Source organism: Epinephelus lanceolatus, chromosome 5, assembly GCF_041903045.1.
Source record: "Epinephelus lanceolatus isolate andai-2023 chromosome 5, ASM4190304v1, whole genome shotgun sequence".
Lineage (NCBI taxonomy): Eukaryota > Metazoa > Chordata > Actinopteri > Perciformes > Serranidae > Epinephelus > Epinephelus lanceolatus.
This window is the reverse complement of record NC_135738.1, coordinates 21,677,618-21,695,782: the sequence shown is the minus strand read 5'-3', so window position 1 is coordinate 21,695,782 and position 18,165 is coordinate 21,677,618. Positions and strand designations below refer to the sequence as shown.

Here is an 18,165-nt window from a genome sequence, read left to right as displayed (position 1 = left end):
AAAGACAGAAGTTTATAAAAGAGCTTTGTGTACATGCAACACAATTTATGTCTTTGAAGAGTTCAGCTTCTGTCATCTTGAGAAGCCAAAAGGATTCTCAGGAAGGTTGATGCACACTGTGAATCTGCTGCTTAACCTCCGCCTGTTCAGTACAGTATTTACACTTAAGGAGTTTGCACTAAAGAAGAAGGTGATGCTTTATTAATTGTGCATTAAATCAATCATGTCTGATGCTAGTCACAATCCAGTTTGTTAAAAAGCGTGCCCGGAGACACAAGCAGACTTTTATATAGTTTATCAGATCAGCAGTATTAGATGCTCAGGGCTGGATTGGATGCTGACTTCTCTCTTTGCTTGAAGCTTCCTCTCTATTGCCGTGTGCTGAAGGAGTGAGAACACCCTGTGGCTGGTTAACCTACACGCTTTCTATCTATATCCACTGTCTCCCCTCCTTCACTTGGCCCACAGAGACGGCCCTCATCCCCTGTGCCTATTCTGCCACTCGCCCGGCCTGCCAAACATGCAAAGGGAATTCTCTGACAAAGAACCAGGCGTGCAAAGATTGTTGTGATCCACTTGGTTTGATCAGATGTCTGACACAGGAGGCACGGGGATTTCTGTTTTATAATATACAGGATGCATGTATGCATACTGTGTGTGTACAGTTTAATCTTTTGATGGGGCTGCGTGGCCTGCAGCCAGATGCACTAATGATAATTTTCTGTGAAGTGGTTGTAATGGTCTGGCCCCAGCGTCAGCAGCTCCTTGGTTGTTTGCACATGCCACTGGATCAGTTTGGGTGTGTGTACTTTGCAGTGATGGTGATAATATACCAAGAAACTGCAAGGGGAGGACAGTCTTTATCAGGGTGGCATATTAATGTTTATTTACACCATGGCTAATAAGATGTGTGCTCCGCAGCTAGGTGAGACAGAATGATGGTGGGTAATTAAACTGCTTTGCTTTAGATTCATCCATTATCCATACTCAAGCCTGCATACATAATGTAATAATGTAAAATAAGGCTTGTTGCGGCGGCGGATGAGGTGGCCATTCTGAGGTGTTTTCATCCTGGGAGCACAGCGTAAATCAACACGGCGTGTCAGCGCAGACAAAATGTATAGAGATCGCCGTGATAAATTTGGGGAATTGTCAAAATATGTATTCAGAAGCGGAGTGAGATATGACCTTTTACATAATGCAATTTTGCAAGAACACAAATACACTGACAAGACTCATTTGTGTTGCGGCGTTTGGCTTTCAACCTCTAACCTGTTGGAGGTTTGGGATTGACTGAGAGGGTCTTCTAATCCATATTGCCATGATGCTTAATCCCATCTACTGAAGGCAGACCCTGTCACCAGTGTCCTTGTCAGACCGGCCACTGGACCCTATGCACACACACACACAGACACAGACACACACACACACATACACAGCCTCACCTTCATGCAAGAGATTGAAATCAGCTAGGCAGACACTCAAGCATGAACCAAATGTCAGCGGCAAGCCACAGGGAGAGAAGAGGAGCCCTTGTTAATTATTACAGAGAGAAATCATACCATTTCACCTGCAAGACATGCTATCCAGGATATCTGTGGCTCATGAAGTCATTTTCTCTTTTTCCCTCCCGGGATAAACCAAGAGGAGACACAATTTCAATGAGTAGGTCTTTAAAAGCAGTGATTAACTTTGTGATGGATGTGTTTTTTTGCATATCACTTTATGGAATTCTGTTGTGTGCACTTGTGCGATATTATACAAAAAGGAGAGTAAATCCATTCAAAGATCAGCAAGTTGGAGAAAACTGCAGAGTTCTTTTGTTCATCAAAATGTCACAGAATTACAGATATTGTTTGAAGCCAGGCTGTGAAGCTCTGCCTCCTCTGACAGGAGAAATGCAAAGTTTTGGAAAGGTGTCTACAAATTTCTCTCCTGTGCCACGCTACTCTTTCATTTGATTTTGAACGTGCAGGGGGAAAAAAAAACCTGCCTTCTTCTTTTTCTTCTTCTTCTTCTTCCTCTGACAACACGCTTCCCATGTGACACTTAACCTTTGGAGATTTCCCATTCTTTCTGATCATTCACTGTTTGGTTCATGTTAATTAACCCTAGGGCACAGCAGAGAGTTGCAGGCTTTGAAGCAGAAGAAAGAAAAAATAAAAAGAGTAAGAAAGAAGTAAAAGGAAAAAATGATTTTGTTGTTTTCTGTTTCTCTATGGCGATTCATCTCCCCATCCGTGTGAGAGTCCTGGTGGTGCCAGTGAGGATGGTGAGTGGCGTGGGTGTTGGAAAGGAGAGAATATGGTTTGTGCTTGGGTTTGTCTCCCTGTCACCGTTAGTCCCTCTCCCTGCGAGGAAGTTGGCCGGGGCAGCCTGACCTCCCTCAGGTGGCCATGGATATGGAAATCAGTTCAAAAATAGAACACAAGATGGTTTTCATAGCCTTCAGCTCCCCCGCAACAAAAAAGGATTTTTGTCTATTTCTTTTCATTCTTTTTGGCTCCTGGCAGAAATGGTCTTTTCTGTACTTGCTTGAAATACACAAAGCACGTTTTCTTGGTGAAAAGTGCCACTGGTGGCAGGCAGAGCAATATTGCCTGAGCCCAAAGAATATGCTGTGCATGTGAAATTATTTTCTTAACCATTTCACTGCTTGTGTCTCCTGGTTAGCGAGGCACCGCTGCTCAGAGTACAGCACGATCTAACCTCTGGCCTTGTCATCAGTAACTGTAGGTACAACTAAAAATACACTATCCACCGCAGTCAGGTGGCTGTGACATACAGTGCGTTTACTCTGGCATCTTGAACTCTGAAAGGCTTCTTTACCCCCCTCTCCTCTCTCTCTCTCTCTCTCTCTCTCTCTCTCTCTCTCTCAAAAGCACATTTTCTTAAAGCGGCAATGGGTTGAAATCCACCACTCCAAAACAGTGGAAATATTCATGAGGAAATCCGCTGGAGAAGACGAGCCGCAGCACAACCAGAGGCTTTATTCTCCAGGTTCTCGGGGCAAATCTGTTCCTGTGCTTCTATCTGACGCTTGTCTAAAGCACATAAAGACAAAGACAGGAAGTATGATTAGCCATGGAGAATAGGAGTGCAGCGCTCCCTCCAGGATAAGTCTTGAGGTGGGACTGATCAAAGCTATGCCCAGAGACAGAGGGAGACTGAACCAGCACTTTTTTCAATGGCTATCTCTGCCTTAAGACAGCGGAGGGGAGGAGGGGGTTGTTCTATACATATTTCCCTTTCAACGTCTTTGCTGCAAAGTTGTTAATATGTTGCAGCGGAACAATAGCTTCGACAATACTGTTAAAGCTTTCATTGTGGAATTGTAAACTATAACTGTCAGTGTTATAGTTTCTGACAGGCTCATAAAGGAGATGTTGGCAAGAAAAATAATATGATTAAAACTCTATAATCTTGATTTAGTTACTGTATCAGAGTCTGAGAGATGTATTTAGACGCATAAATCATATGAAGGAATTCATCCTTGGCTTGTTTGTACCATTTTTGTAACTCCATCGCAGTGAATGTCTGCAATCTGTCCATATTGTGTCTCTCTTTACTTTTCTTTTGTGTTTCAATGGTGCCGATTTTACGATTTCAACATCCCAGGTTGCTTGTTCCCCCTCCTTTAAAACACAGACTAAGAAGTGTCACATATGCCAGCTTTACTGGCTGCATGTCCTTTCAACTGCACCCAGTGTCTCCTAGTCAAGGAGAAAAAGCAGGTGTATTCATTCGGCCTTAGGGTTCACAACTGGAAGTGAGAGGCTGTGGCTGATAATTGAGAGGGACGGAGTGTGATGAGATGCCTTCATTATAGATATGTGTAAAGGAGCGCAGACCTCTGTGAGACTGGTTATATCAAAAGGACGGCTTTGATATCTGGGCCTCAGACATTTATAGGTGTTGTAATGACAGCCGCCTGCTGCTGTGGATTTCATTGTTTTTTTTTTCTGTTGGAAGTTTCTCCGCCATCATCAATATTTGATTTTTCTTTATGCATATACCTTTATACATCCTCCTCATGCATGTACACACTCAGTCCTGTCTGTGTGTTTTCTTGAGTTAAATTATCTTTTCTCATTAACACACAGATGATGAAAGTGAGCCAAACATATTTTTATAAATGTGATTATTTTTGCTAATTTACAAACTGAAGCTCCACATTCCTCCAGCGAAGCTTTGGAGCAGTGCTCGCACACTGTTTATTAATATATTGTTAACATTTTGGCAATAGCCAGACAACCGTCAATATGCTTATTCATAAAAGCACAAATTTGAATTTCTTCCTCGGCCTGTAAGCCTCTAAACTAGGAGACTAAATATATACTTACATTTTATTTCAAAGAGAAAAAAATCCTCTCTGGCAAAAAACACTGGCTATGAAGAACTTTACTCAAGGATAGGAAGCACATCATTAAAACCGGGGAGAAATATTAAAAAGGGGGGATATGAAAGCATGAAGATCTACTCGCCTTTGGCTACTCTGACTCGCTTCAAAAACATCTTGAGATCTTTCCCTCCCTCAGACCTGCACTATCCCTTGTTATTTGACTTTATTTGCTGGCTGCACACTGATTTGAGCTGTGGAGTTTTTCCACTAAATAATCAATCACATAGAGCATCATAAAGGCAAAAGGATCCCTATGAGGAAACCCTTTTTTTTGCAGCATGCAGCATAAACACAAGACACAGTGAAGGGCACAAGTGCTGCGGTGCCTTCATGTCTGCTTGACACCTCAGAGTTCATCAAAGTCTGTGTGTCCTCAAACGCATCCCCAGACCGTGGCCTGGTTGGCCTAATTATAATACACAGAAATATGAATGCTGAGGGGAGTCGCCTTTATGAAAGTGTAGGTGTGAAGTAATTACCTGTGTTTGCCGCCCTCTGTCTGCCTTTTGTCTCTCATCATCTGTGACATGGACGGGTGCTGTCAGCTCGGACCAGGAGACGAGCCATGAGTAAGGGACATTAACACTCCCGCTCCCTCATGGATAATGGAACAAGGTTGTCATTTGAATGATAAACAAAATGACTTGGAGACACTGGGAAGATCACTGGCACCTGCCCCTCCCTGCTCCCATGCAAAGCTGAGTATTATGCAAAACAAAGGGGTGAGGATTTTTTTGGGGGGGTGTCCCGTGAACTCATCTCTGTATCTCCCAGGCATGTTGGACAATTATGAGTCAGGAGAAGTAACTCCACCTTGCTAATGTTATGCGGTGTTGAGTTCACTGTCCTTTTATCACGGCACTTTCATCTGCAAAGTTCTTCACCAAATCCTTGTGTTCTTCAGATTAGCATACACGTGTACGTGAAGGCCTTAATCAGAAGGCGCGGCGGCCTCGGTTGTGTCCAGGGTGATAAATAATTCTGGACTTTATCAAAACAATCAAAATCAAATAAGAAGAAAATGAAATATTGATGCACCAAAGTATGCAAAGTAAATATATATTCATTTCTATGGGAAGGAAAATGCGGCAGCACATAGCTGCAGTGCTGTTTATTTTCATTTATGAAGACTTTCAATTCAAAACAAACTGAAGTTATTTTAGTTTATTTTGCTGCCAATAAACAGCTGGGGGGGAATGTTGTTCTGCAGTGACGCTCCGACTAAAAAAGGTATTTCAAGTCTCCTGAAATCCACAGCGGTGCGGCTCACATAACACTGCCATGCTTGAAGAGTGACTCCTCAGAACTGAGTCTAAAAAGGGAGCATTGAATATATATTGGTTAACATCTTTTAACGGCAGCTACAATTAATGTGTGAAGCTGCGCTTGAATCCCACTTTGTGCCATACACCTGCCAATCACGGTGTTTGTAGAGCTAGATCACAGTGTTGTTTTCCTACTGTATTCAGCTATGTATTTACTTCCACTGGTGTGAAAAGATTGTATTTACTGGTCGTTTGAAGATGAGGCGGAGCTGCACACGCTGTGCAAAGACTGGCAAATTGCAAAAAGGAAAAGAAGAGGAAAAAGGGAATGTGGGGTAGGAAAAAGCAAACTGTGTCTTCGGTATTGTGTGTGAGTGTGCGTGTGTAGTGAAAGTCAGACCAGGCGAAGTATTCCCATCCTTCAGTTGCACAGATTTGGTGCAACTTCATCATCTTGTGCTTATCTGACAGGACAGGAAACAGACGTCGCTCTCTGCAGCTGTAGCACAACTTCCTCCTTCTAGATTTGCCATTTCTGTCCCGAAAAAGATTCTGTGAATCACCTGAAATCAAAAAGGTGAGACTCATTTTCCAATATAGAGAAAAAGAAATTAGTATCATGCCTTTACAATCCTACCCAAAGTGCTGTTTAATTGACTTTCAGCATCTATTTTCTCTACATGTCTAAAGAAGCCTTTGGTGTGCCGCTCGTTCTACAGGGAGCCTCAGCAGTTCAGGCTTCACAGTCCTCCAGTGGTTACAGCCGTGTATCCAGAGAGGTGCCAATCCAGACGTCTCACCACCTTTCTGAGACGGAGCCCACGAGGCACAGGCAGGCACAAGTCCCTGGTTAGGACACGCTGCCGTCTTTTATCAATGTTGACCAGCCAGACTCCTCGTGGCTCCCGCGCAGCTGCATCTGGGAGCTCCTCTAATCCCTCTTCTTTGTCATCTCAGGTCAGTAGATGAACCACATTCCCACCTTGAGAATTACGACAAAGGAAATACTCTGAAGGTATGTAAAGAGGAAATACTCCGAACCTGTGGATTTTTTTTTTTTTTTTTTTTTTCATGTCGATGAGTTCAAACTTTGTTCCTCCTGAGATTCAAACAAACAGCGTTCACCCAGACAGGGATCTTCAAAGAGGACAAATTAAAGTCCAGTTTGAATAAATCATCCTGACTCCATATAGTCTTAGTTGACATAATTTCAATTATTTCCAGGCACCGTCAGGGAGGTGAGGATTAAAAAGATAAAACATAGGCTTTTATGTATAGGCCACTTTGCTAATTAGATGGATTAAAATGTGCTCTGCGAAGGGAATTAATTTGCAAGTGAATGGCAGTTAGTAGGCAAACGCGTATAACAGATGACACAACCCCCCCATCCCCTCCCCCCCCCAGGAGGGTATTGCATGGTTAGTTTGGTACAATTTAGAAATTACACAACTCGTTTACTAAATAACAGGCTCATTTTTCCCCGAACTGCATTCTTTAGCGCCTCTCTGTCACTTGACTTTCAGATGTGTTGAAAATAGGTTAGTCTATTCCAATGAATGAAGCCTCCTGGTAGTAGCACTCACTGCAGTAATAGATGGCCATTTATAATTCATGAGGTGGCTAGTCCCCCAAGTTAATTCTGCCCAAGGCACTGTTTACTTCTGCTTTGTACTTTGTTTAAAGTCAGTTGTTGACAACTCTTGTACATGTCAAACTATCACCGCTAATAATTGCTTAAGGAGATAGAACTTTTGCAAATGTTGGTTCCACCAGAGGTATATTCGCCTCGCCCTATGCAGAACTTCTTCAGATGAATTTTTGATTCATCTCCTTCTCGCTCTTGACAAAAAGTCCTCTGTAATTCAAAGCAATAGCTGTAAGAGAAATTATAAAAAAGAATAATGTAGTGTGCACTCCATAACATCCTAGTTTTCATGTGAAATAGGAAACGTCTCTCTTACTCCCTCTCCTCTCCACCACCCCCTCTCGCTATCTTCTTTATATCTGACTTTCTTCTTTCTTTCTTTCTTTCTTTTTTTTGCATATTGACCAAAGAGGGATGGCGCTGCTAGATGACTGTCACACACTGCGGATTGACAGAATCCATTGTAGGAGAGTAAGGGCCTTGGGCACTACCTCTGTGGGTCAACCTTGTTCCTCTCTCTGTGCAGATAGCGACATTCTCTCAATACAAGCAGTCACTTGATTAGTGCCAATTATCCAGGCTGTCACTTTCCCTGGTGAGGGTGGCCCAGGATGCGCCCCGTCCCCCACACTTCCCGTCTAGAGCGGACGTGCACTAAAAGTCTGCGCTCATAGCTGTAGGCTGTGGGAATGATTTCGAATGCAGAGATGGAAGGGGGGGAATAAAAGAAATGCGGGAAGCAAGTTCTGAGTTTGACAGTGTGATAGCATTGACTTCCGAGACAGTTACAAGGGGAGTGTCATTTCTCCCACAAAGACGTCTCCCCAGGGCTGCACCATCTTCCATCAGTCAGTCAGTCACCGGCTTAATATTCAGCTGTACACGGTTTACAGGACCCAACTGGGTTACATTCACTAAGGTATACAAAATTCACTTGTAAGGCTGTTGGTTTTGAGTCTAAACCAGAGGTACTAACTTTTATATGAATGTGCTCAAATGGTAGAACAAGTATTAACTATAACAGTAATTTGTCTGGAGCATTATTCATGTGGCTGAAAATGAATTTTGGAGTCCTGAAGGAGGAAGGTCATAAATGTGTGGAGCCAATACAATCAAGTGTAATCCAAACATGCAAGGGCGTGGGTTTCTTTCCAATATTGAGGAGGGGTGCACATGAAATAGGAGGGTGGGGGTCCTGCACCAGATTTGGGCCATTTCTGCATCAGGTGTAGATGTCTTTAATCCTTTAAAAACAGACATCCCACCGACAGCTGCTGGAGATTGTTGTTTGCATGACCCTGTTCAAATAGATCTAATGCAAGAATCAGAATAGCAAGAGCCTTCATTCTAAGCTAAGGCTTCTGTCTTCCTCATCATCACATCATTTCCTTATGTTACCTTATGTTAGGTGCAGTGTAAATGTGGTATTAAGCCATAATTACGCCGCAACTTTCCCAGTTATGGCAACAGGAGATCATCGTTAGCATAACCCTGTGTATGTCGCTTTAAAATAAAAACCATAATAGCTAGAACATTCATTCTTTTTGCAGCATAAAAGCTAAGACCTCTGTCTTTCATGTTAGCATGTTGCACACTCATGATGACGTAATTACGCTACATTACGTGTGGTGCAAAAAACACACAAACACACGAAAACTAAACAATTTACACAGTTCAAATAACTTATAGAGGGTTAAGAAATATTTTGTTTATGTTTACACTCTTAAAAAATCTTTTGGATCAATGTTTTGTGTATTTATTTTCCTATTATGATGAAAAAACCTGTCTGACTTTTGGATTTTTTTTCTATGACACAATTTTAATACTTCAGCATCAGTTATTATGGTTCACTGTACAGATTTTAGGAGTATTAAGCATTTAAAAGTACTCCAAGAAATAATACCACAATAAGCAAAAATACCAATGTAGGCACTGGCAGACCATTTCTATTGATGCAGGATAGCTACCGCTCCACCCGGCTTGGTCATGGCGAGGTGCTGGAAAGATCAAAACATAAAGTGAAATACTGCATAGATGTAAGTGTGCAGGAATCTTTTTCTACCAATCTGGACTTACTGATGTGTCCAGCACCTTGCCAAGACTGAGCCGGGTGGAGCAGTGGTTATTCTGCATCATCTACCAATCTGGACCGTCTCCTCTGGACCTCTGCTTCTTTCATATTTATATTCAAGGGGACAAATGCCCATGTTTCCCCTGCATCCCCCCTGAAATCTATGCCTATGCAAACATGTGCTAACAGCTGTTGCCTAATCTGAGCAAACACACCAGACAAAGAAAAGGCTAAATTAACTAATGTGGCCTCAAGAAACCAAATACAATGCAATCACTTTGATCAAATAACAAATTCAAACATGTTTTTTAATGGGCTGCAGAACAAACCCTCTTTTTAGTGTGTTATAAATGTGTCCTCTGTGTATAACTCTGTTTATTTAAATAGCAGAAGTCAGATTAAGCTCATTACCGTCTCACCTGTACCCAGGTCCTAGCCTCTCTGCAGTCACCTGTTCTCGACTGCACTGCTGCTGCACTGCACTATTTTTCCTGGTTCCAAAAACACAGTCGCAGTGTTTTCGAGCCACTCTTTAAACACCGCTGCTGTGTATTTACTGATCTATTTCTCGCTGCTTTTATGTTGTTACTGTGTCTCTTGTAACTTCTCAGTATTCAGCAGCAGAGAAGTGCGACGCAGAGCTCCTCTAAACAGCAGAGGTTATCCTCAGTATGGATGTCTGCAGGGGAGTAAACACCATTGGAGCGCGAGTGAATATTTTGTGTGAGAGGATATTAATTATTCATGCCGGCTTCATTGTGTATGATGATGTGTCAGGATGTTTGCCAATAAACAACAATATTCCTTGTAGGATTGATCCAATATGAAAAGTTGTTGAGCTAGTTCCTCTCAGTGCGAAGAAGTCTGACGAATGCAGTATGTGGGAGAGCTGGCACTAGTACTTATTTATGGAAATATCAATATTGTATCATAATACCGTATCCTCTCCTCTTAGTATAAACAAAACAATCAAAAGGGTACTTTAAATCTGGACTATGAGAATGGCATTAATATGAGGATTAAGGGAAATGTGAAACCACTGTACACAAAGCTGTGTAATCAAATCGATTTGAAGCAGGAAGGTAAACTGGGTCAGTGCGGTGCCGGGATTTTGTGGATTGGCAGAAAAGTACACACAAAAGAAAACACAAAAATACCCTGCACCTTGTTTTGAAGTGTTTATTCTGCTCAAACAGAGGCGCTAACTAAGTGTGGCACACCCCAGTGATCTGGCTCGTCATTGGCTCTTAGTGCAGAGTGATAAGCCTGGTGTGTCTGCAGGGGGATTTCTGCTCTCTTTCATGGTAGCAGTGCCCCCGCCGCCGTCTCCCTGTGACACCCCCAGGGAATACAGTACATCACCACACGGGCAGGACAGCAGGCCGGCACGGGCGTTATAATTGCCATCTCCTCCTAGTACACATTGTGCACTGTGGAGCACGGTGATTAAATCAAAAAACTCCTCTGCATCGCAGCTCTTTACCTTGCAGGCAAAACAGCAGGCTCCTCTGGGATGGGGTCATCATGGCCCCCTCTGTGTTCTGTGATCTCTGCAAAAAAAATGGGAGGGGGTGCAGACTGCTCACAATTATGTACCGCTGTTGGAAGAAAAAAAAAACACACCAAGAACTTAATGGCTGTTAAAATCAAGATTCGTCTAAAGATATCCACAACATTCGCACACAGTATTGAAATGCTGGATAAATATTTGATTTAGTGAAAACTAAGAGCTGAGGGTGAAGCATAAATGGCAATTTCACACTGTGGAATAACACAGCTCTTTTAATTATTATTAACATTTCTATTAGACACTTCCCTTTTTTCATTCCTGATTAAACACAGCTAGTTTGAACACATCCTCGATCATTAGCATCCTGATTTAAGCGTGTCTGCGATCATTAAAACACAGATAATTCACCTGGAGCCATAAAGAAAATTAGACCTGGGTTTTATACAGAGTTATCGTCCTTGGACAACCTGCACATACACATGAAACAGACCATTATCACTTGGGTTAATGGCTTTGTTAATTTGAAGACATTAACAACTGCTCGGCTGTCCCCAATGAATGTGTCACACAAGGCAGGCCTTGTATTGTTAAATGGGTTGCTAAGTAGATTGATTCCTTAGCTGCAAAGCACAGCAGTGATGTAGGCAAGCAGGTTAATTAAACATTTACACACAAACACCCAACAATCTATTGTACTCTTCTAATTTATGACATCAATATGCACTTTCATCAGGATTTTTTTTTTTTTCCCTTTTTGAGAGAGGCATATGTTTGCTCGCTCCATCCTAATTGGCACCATGCCGGTTTTACTGCACTGCTGTTTTGGAGGGGTGACTGGGACTGTTGAGATTGCTGCATTCACCCATAATAGGGACATAGCGGTCCCTCCGCTGTGCAGGGAGACATCCAGATAAAGATTCAAGCACCTGCACCCACACCTCCACCTCCACTTCCTTTCATCTCCGGCACCGAACACAGGCAGAGGAAGCATAAACACTGATTCCTAATCAGCTCTCTGTATCTCCACTGCCTCCACCTCTCACACACACACACACACACACACACACACACACACACACACAAGTGCAAGTGTACACATTTGTACACAATAATACACACATGCACAGTCCACCACGGAGACTTTCTCACAAGGCTCTGATGAACAAATGTGGAAGTGAGTGCCACACCTCTTCCAAAAGAAATTTCTCTTTCCTTCTCATTCTGCAAAACTCTTGGGGTCACGAGGACGGGAAAAAGTTCTTGCTTTTTTTTGTTATTTTCGAAGAATTTCTACGTTTGTGAGTGCAAAGTGGGATTTGGGCCAGAGGCGTCGATGCTTTCCATCTTTCATGTATCCTCTGCTGACAGAAACCGAGCTGACAGGAAGGCAACAAGGGAACAATCAATCACCTTTCTTTTCAACTTTCTTTTTGGCCCACATATGTGTCGGTTAATTTGTTAACACTGGGGTACAAAAAAAAAGGAGAAGCATTTTTTTTTTACTCGTCTTTAGTGGTTGTCTAAGTGATGGAGCATAACACTCCTGCACTGCAGCAACAGTGAGCAATGATGAATTCCAATCATCACTCCATATGCCAGGCCTCATTAGCTACGGATGTGTTTGCTTACAGCTTCGCCTAAATACCTCAAGTACTGGATGCATGTTGTTTTTCTCTCCCCTTTTAAGTTCTCTTCCTCACTTACACATATGCACACACACACACACACACACACACACAGATGCACACACACTCTGGTAAAGCCTTTAATACACTTGCCAACTGTGGGCCCTTGGTAAGATTCCTTGAGGGCGATGTGTATCCACAACAGTGTCTCTCCCTCAGACATGTGGCATGGGTAAACAACACGGTTAAGCCTAAAACAATGTGTGTCCCTGATGACTGCAATTATTTATGAAATCAAACACAATTCAGCTCTCCGCCAAGTGGGACAGCTCTCCAGATCACTCAACAAATCTCCACTCTTTACTGCTCATAATAATCTTATTACAGAAAGTATCATATTCCTGTCACCTCGTACGTCAAAGAGCCAGTCGTCGATTCGCTGATCTTTTGCTCGAACATAACAGTTTCTTTACTTACAGCGTCCAAACCAAATGGAACATGTGTGAACTATGCTGCCTCGAGGCCATCCCTCCTCAGGCTGTCTTCGTGGATGATGGCTGGCTAAATTATTCAACCTGAGGTGTTATCGCTCCTGACCGGAGGAGCAGCGCAGAGTGAGAAATGCCACTGTCAGGACAGTATGCGTGCTCTCGGGGCATTAGCCTCCAGTAAGCAGCTGCTGCAGATGGTATGCTCACTTTGTCATCCTGCTTTCTCAACGCTGCCTTATGAAGAGCAATTAACCGGCAGCGCAGACACAGACGAGCTCATTTCATTTCCAAAAGGAAAATTAGAGAGGTGGAGCAGGGGACGGGGTCATTCATCAGACGGGCGCCTCTTCATCTCACACTCTCTGGACTTTAAAGAGTCTCAGGACTTTCATCATACTGTCAGCTCTGCGCACCTTTAACACACAGTCACACACATACAGGTGCTGACACGCTGCTGTCAGCTGGGAACTTTCCTCGATGTTGAGGTCGCCGACCTCTGTCTTATCAGTGTTTCACTCTCAAGTTGTTTAATTTGAGTGTGTTCACACCTCGCTTATACTTGTAAGTACGACAGAGTGTGCTTGAACTCCATGTATGTATAAGACCTTCAGTTCAACGGCAGTAAAACTGATTGTTTCAGTTTACTATAGCTATAACTGAATTAGTAGTTATGGCTGACAATTTGTTTTTTATTTAAGTGCTGAAAATCCTCACTTACCAGAACTATTGACTTCTATTTGATATTTGGGATGTAAATGGAAGATATTTTAAATGTGTTACAGATTTCACATCAAGGATTCAAAGGTTTATTTGTCACACAAACGTGATATCTGTAGTGAAAGTCAATGCAACAAGATTTAGTCACAAATGTAAATATGTAGTATACAGGGCAATGCAAAAGATCACCAAAGGCAATGTGCTTCATGATAGAGTATACGCAGAGGGCAGAGTTCACTGCTGTGTTTATTCAACCCGGTCTCACCCCCAGCTTCTCAAATACCAAGGCTTGGTCAGTGGCCCTCGGTGTCAGACACCGCTGCACTGATGTGCCCTTTGGCGGCAATATGAGAAGCACCATGCAGCTGCATTTTTGGATACTCCTTGCAAGTAATACAAAGAGCAAGAAAGTCCAAATAGAGTGGGTAGAAGATGTGGTGGATGGGTCAAATAAACACTGGACTTTCACCTGGGAATCCAACACATTCTCACTCCGGCCTCGTCACATATTGACGTTTGCTCATGGACTTTCCACATCCAGATACGATGTGCAAGGTACCCTGGGTGTGTTGGTTGTTGACGTTCTAGGACGGTGTGTCAAATTTTGCCTGTTACATACATTGTCATCTTTCAAAATAAACACACAACATCAATACAACACTGCAAATTAAAATCTTCCAGGACATGAACACCGCTCTCCTGGGTGAAAGTCAGTAGCCCCTTTTACACTGCCAGATTTTCCGTGAATGTTGGGCCGTTTTGCCGGCAAGCTGCGAGCGTTTAGATACACAGAGCCGGATTGGCGAGTTGATCCGAGGTGCCCAATTTTCTGCCTCGTAGGGTAGTCACATTGGCGGAACCCTTTTAGTTTAAACAGACCGAGGCGGCCTTCTGCAACGGGAGGGGCTATTGATGACTTTTGGGAGTAGCTGTTGATGACGCTGTACGTGCAACCCGCTGGCGGTGGATAAACAGGAAACAGCTGATAGCAGGAATTAGCGAGCAGCTAGTAGCAAGAGGGAAACGCAAACCCGACAGACACAGTAAAGATGAGCAACTGGGGAGACAAGGAATTGCGCGCCCTCTTTGCCCTTGCAAACGAAGAGGCCATTAACCGTCAGATGACGGGGACGGTGAAGAACGGGCCGATTTATGAGAGAATCGCCGAAGGACTGACTAGCTGCGGCTTCCCTCCCACGTCACCGTTTATGTCACACGCTGAGCTACACGTTTTGTTTGCCCCCATTGCCCTGAAAAAGGCGCATTCTGTATGAACAAAAGTAGGTAGGCAGCATTTTGCCGCACTCCCCGATTTTGTTTTTATACTGCCAATGCTGAAAAAAGACTGATTGGGCTTTCCTGCAAATTTGCACAATTCCTATCCAAAAAGGGCTAGTGTTTGCTGGACCTATCCACACCCCCTGCTGCCTGCCCCACTCGGACTTCCCCCGCCTTAACTTTAATTCTCGTCCTGCTGCATTTCCGCCTAATGCCACAGAACACTGTTAAACTATAACAACAACCAGCTGCAGATAATGTCAACGTTACAGGATGGCTTTTTTCATCACTGTCTGATACCGCTTTTGTTTCCTAAACTTCAGGAAGTAAACCTAAAATGAAAAGCTTTGGGCGCCCAATATATTCTCCAGAGCTTGTTTATTCTCCTGCCAGAACTCTTTCACTTTGTCACATTCCCTAAGACAGTGAAAAAGGTCACCTTCTCCTGTCCACACCTAATACACAGGGTATTGTACTTGATTAATCTTTCTGGTGTCACATGCGTCCTCATCAACCAGTTGGAAAACCCAAGTTTATTTTAAATGGACACAATCCATGTAACTAGTGTTAGGGGATGGCGTGGAAATTCTTCCACACCATCCCAGAGCTACAAAACTGATGCTGTAGGGGTCATCTTGTGACACACTGACCAAGCATCGATACTTGACAAGTTGGGAGTGACAAAGTGTTGCTTTATTTAATGCGCCCACCAGAAACAAAATTAATATACACCAAAAATAACTTGTAAAAATGTATAAATGATGATCATGGTACATGTCAATAATTCAGCTAACACTTAATCTGAAAAAGGAAGTGCTGTAACACGCTGGTCTTAAACGTGTAGACCAACTCAGTAAAGAGATACCCTACATTTCCAGTGCATAGATTTGAACCCCATAAATCACAAGCAGAAGATAAATATGGGAGGGCGACTAAATTAAATGGTACTTAGCCTTGTGAAGTGCACTGTAATAGATCTAAGGAGGGGGTTAAGAGAAACAAGGAGGTGTGCGTCCTCCCTTCTCCAGCCAGCGGTTGTAACCCTCAATGATCTCCCTTAACACAGAGGAAACCAAAGATCATAACAAGACCTACAACACTGGAAACATATCTCATTAGCTGCCTGCATACCTCTCCCATCATTTCATAGTGCCCTCCCTGGGAATATAGAAAGAGGGCTTTGTCTGCTCTGTCCCCAAGCTCTTGTCAAAATCTTCTTAATTATGATTAATTACGTTCCCACAAAGATTTCCTCTACCAAGTATACAAATAATAGAACGCTCTCACTAAACACTACATTATTCATTAATTATAGGGCTGTTTGCAGCAAAATAAAATTCCTGCTGAGATTGTATTGCATGTCACAAGAACAATGTTTTTTCGTATATTCACAGCGTCTTGAAAAACATATCCGTTTCTTAGCAAAGTATGCCCTAGCTCCAGGCTCCTCTGCATATTGGAGGTTTTCCCTCTGAGGGCTCAATTGTTATGGATGCTGTTTATGGTGCTGCTATGACAAGTGTGAAGGGCAGGCATGGTGAAAGATGTATCGCTCGCTTATCTGCTCAGTGTCTGAATATGTTATAGGATTGTAAATGACCCCGCATCACGACACGAGTCTCACAACAAGCAAAACCCTCTTTTTTTCTCCTCCATTTTATTCTCTATGATAACTTTTTGACACAAAGTGACAAACACTGCTCGGGAGCCTAAATGTCTGTAAATTCATTGAATTTGTGCGTGTGATGGGGGTTGCGATGATGGGGGGGTTGTTATAAAACACTTCTTATGAGATCAAATTATGGTTTTTGTTGTGCCAAAATTCCCACTCATGATAGAAGTTTCTCCTAAGTTTGCAGAAAGTCGTGGAGCGAAAACAGCTAACTGTGAGTAAAGTAGCAGGAATGAGTGACAAGAGGCAGACTAATGATAAGGTTTATAAGTTTTGATAGTTTTTACGGCCTCCTCGCGGAGCCGAGGCACATCACTGAGATGTGCTCTTGAGCTGCACAGAGAACAATATGCCTTTGAGACACACTCGCTGCACTGAAGCAGTCTCGTCCTTCCGCCTCTTGCTGCATATGCTTTATAGCCGACAATAAACCATTTTAGTGCAAAATAAATTGGGATCGTATTGAAATGCTGGCGCTATATATGTCATCGAAGACATACAGTTATTTTTTAGCAAAGCTGGAGCATAGTTTATCATCATGTGAGTGCTGCAATGGGTCTGTTCCACATCATTGGCTTCTCTTGCTTAGTTAGATTGTGAAGGTCAGAGTTCTCAAGCCTTTTATGGCTGTTTAACTTTGGAGAATTATCACAAAGGCAGGACGAGGCTGATATATGCTGCACAGTCTCCACCTCGGCAGTCTCATATCCGTCCTGCCTTTTGGGTTCCAAAGCCATTATTTAGGCCAAGTCTGCAGACAAAGTGGATACAGTGACATGAGACGTTTGCATTTAAGTCTTTATTTGACAAAAAATGTGTGTGAAATCTGTATTACACTGAACAGAATGGAAATATGATGTTACATAAACATGATCTTTGTTGTATTAGAATAATATTTCACCCAAAACATAACCATTTGTATATCAATTAGTAATGACGTGTTACATTGTGAAGAAAACAATATGGAGGCATGTTTTTCTTACATGCCTCCACGGAAAACAGCGAACATGTTGATTTATTAATTAATCGGGAACCACATTTAGCAAGAGCAAAACTATATCAAAACATCTGTCTACAAAGTCTCACACAACATGCGCAGAATAATCCAAGTCTCATTCATCCAGTCACATGATACACATGCATTTTTGCTAAAATATTACTATTTAAAACTGAACTGAATGTGAAACTCAGCTATATTCTCTTCAAAGCCGGACTCTAATACTAAGGGTTTTTTTCAGCAAAAATGAATGTGTTTAGGAAGTCATGAGCATACAACTGGATAATTTAATCTGGATTATTCTGCACGAGTTGCATGAGAGTTTGCAAACCGATCATTTGATAATGTTTTGCTGTTGTTAAACGTGGTCCCCACTCACAAAATCAAAGTGTTTGCCTTTTTCTGTGGAGGCACATGAGAAAAACAAAATGTTCTTCACAAATTCAGTGTAACACAGCAAGACTAACTGATTTACAAATGGTCATTTTGTGG

The 18,165-nt window shown here is 42.6% G+C and overlaps 1 long non-coding RNA gene across 1 annotated transcript in view; it reads right to left on the bottom strand.

The window, feature by feature from the left end:
* Positions 1–10,588: 10,588 nt before the first annotated feature.
* Positions 10,589–18,165, bottom strand: part of LOC144463467 (uncharacterized) — a 63,417-nt gene continuing 55,840 nt past the window's right edge. The window contains exon 3 of the long non-coding RNA XR_013491618.1: positions 10,589–10,933. This is a non-coding gene — a long non-coding RNA (uncharacterized LOC144463467). The remainder of the gene's footprint in view (positions 10,934–18,165) is intronic.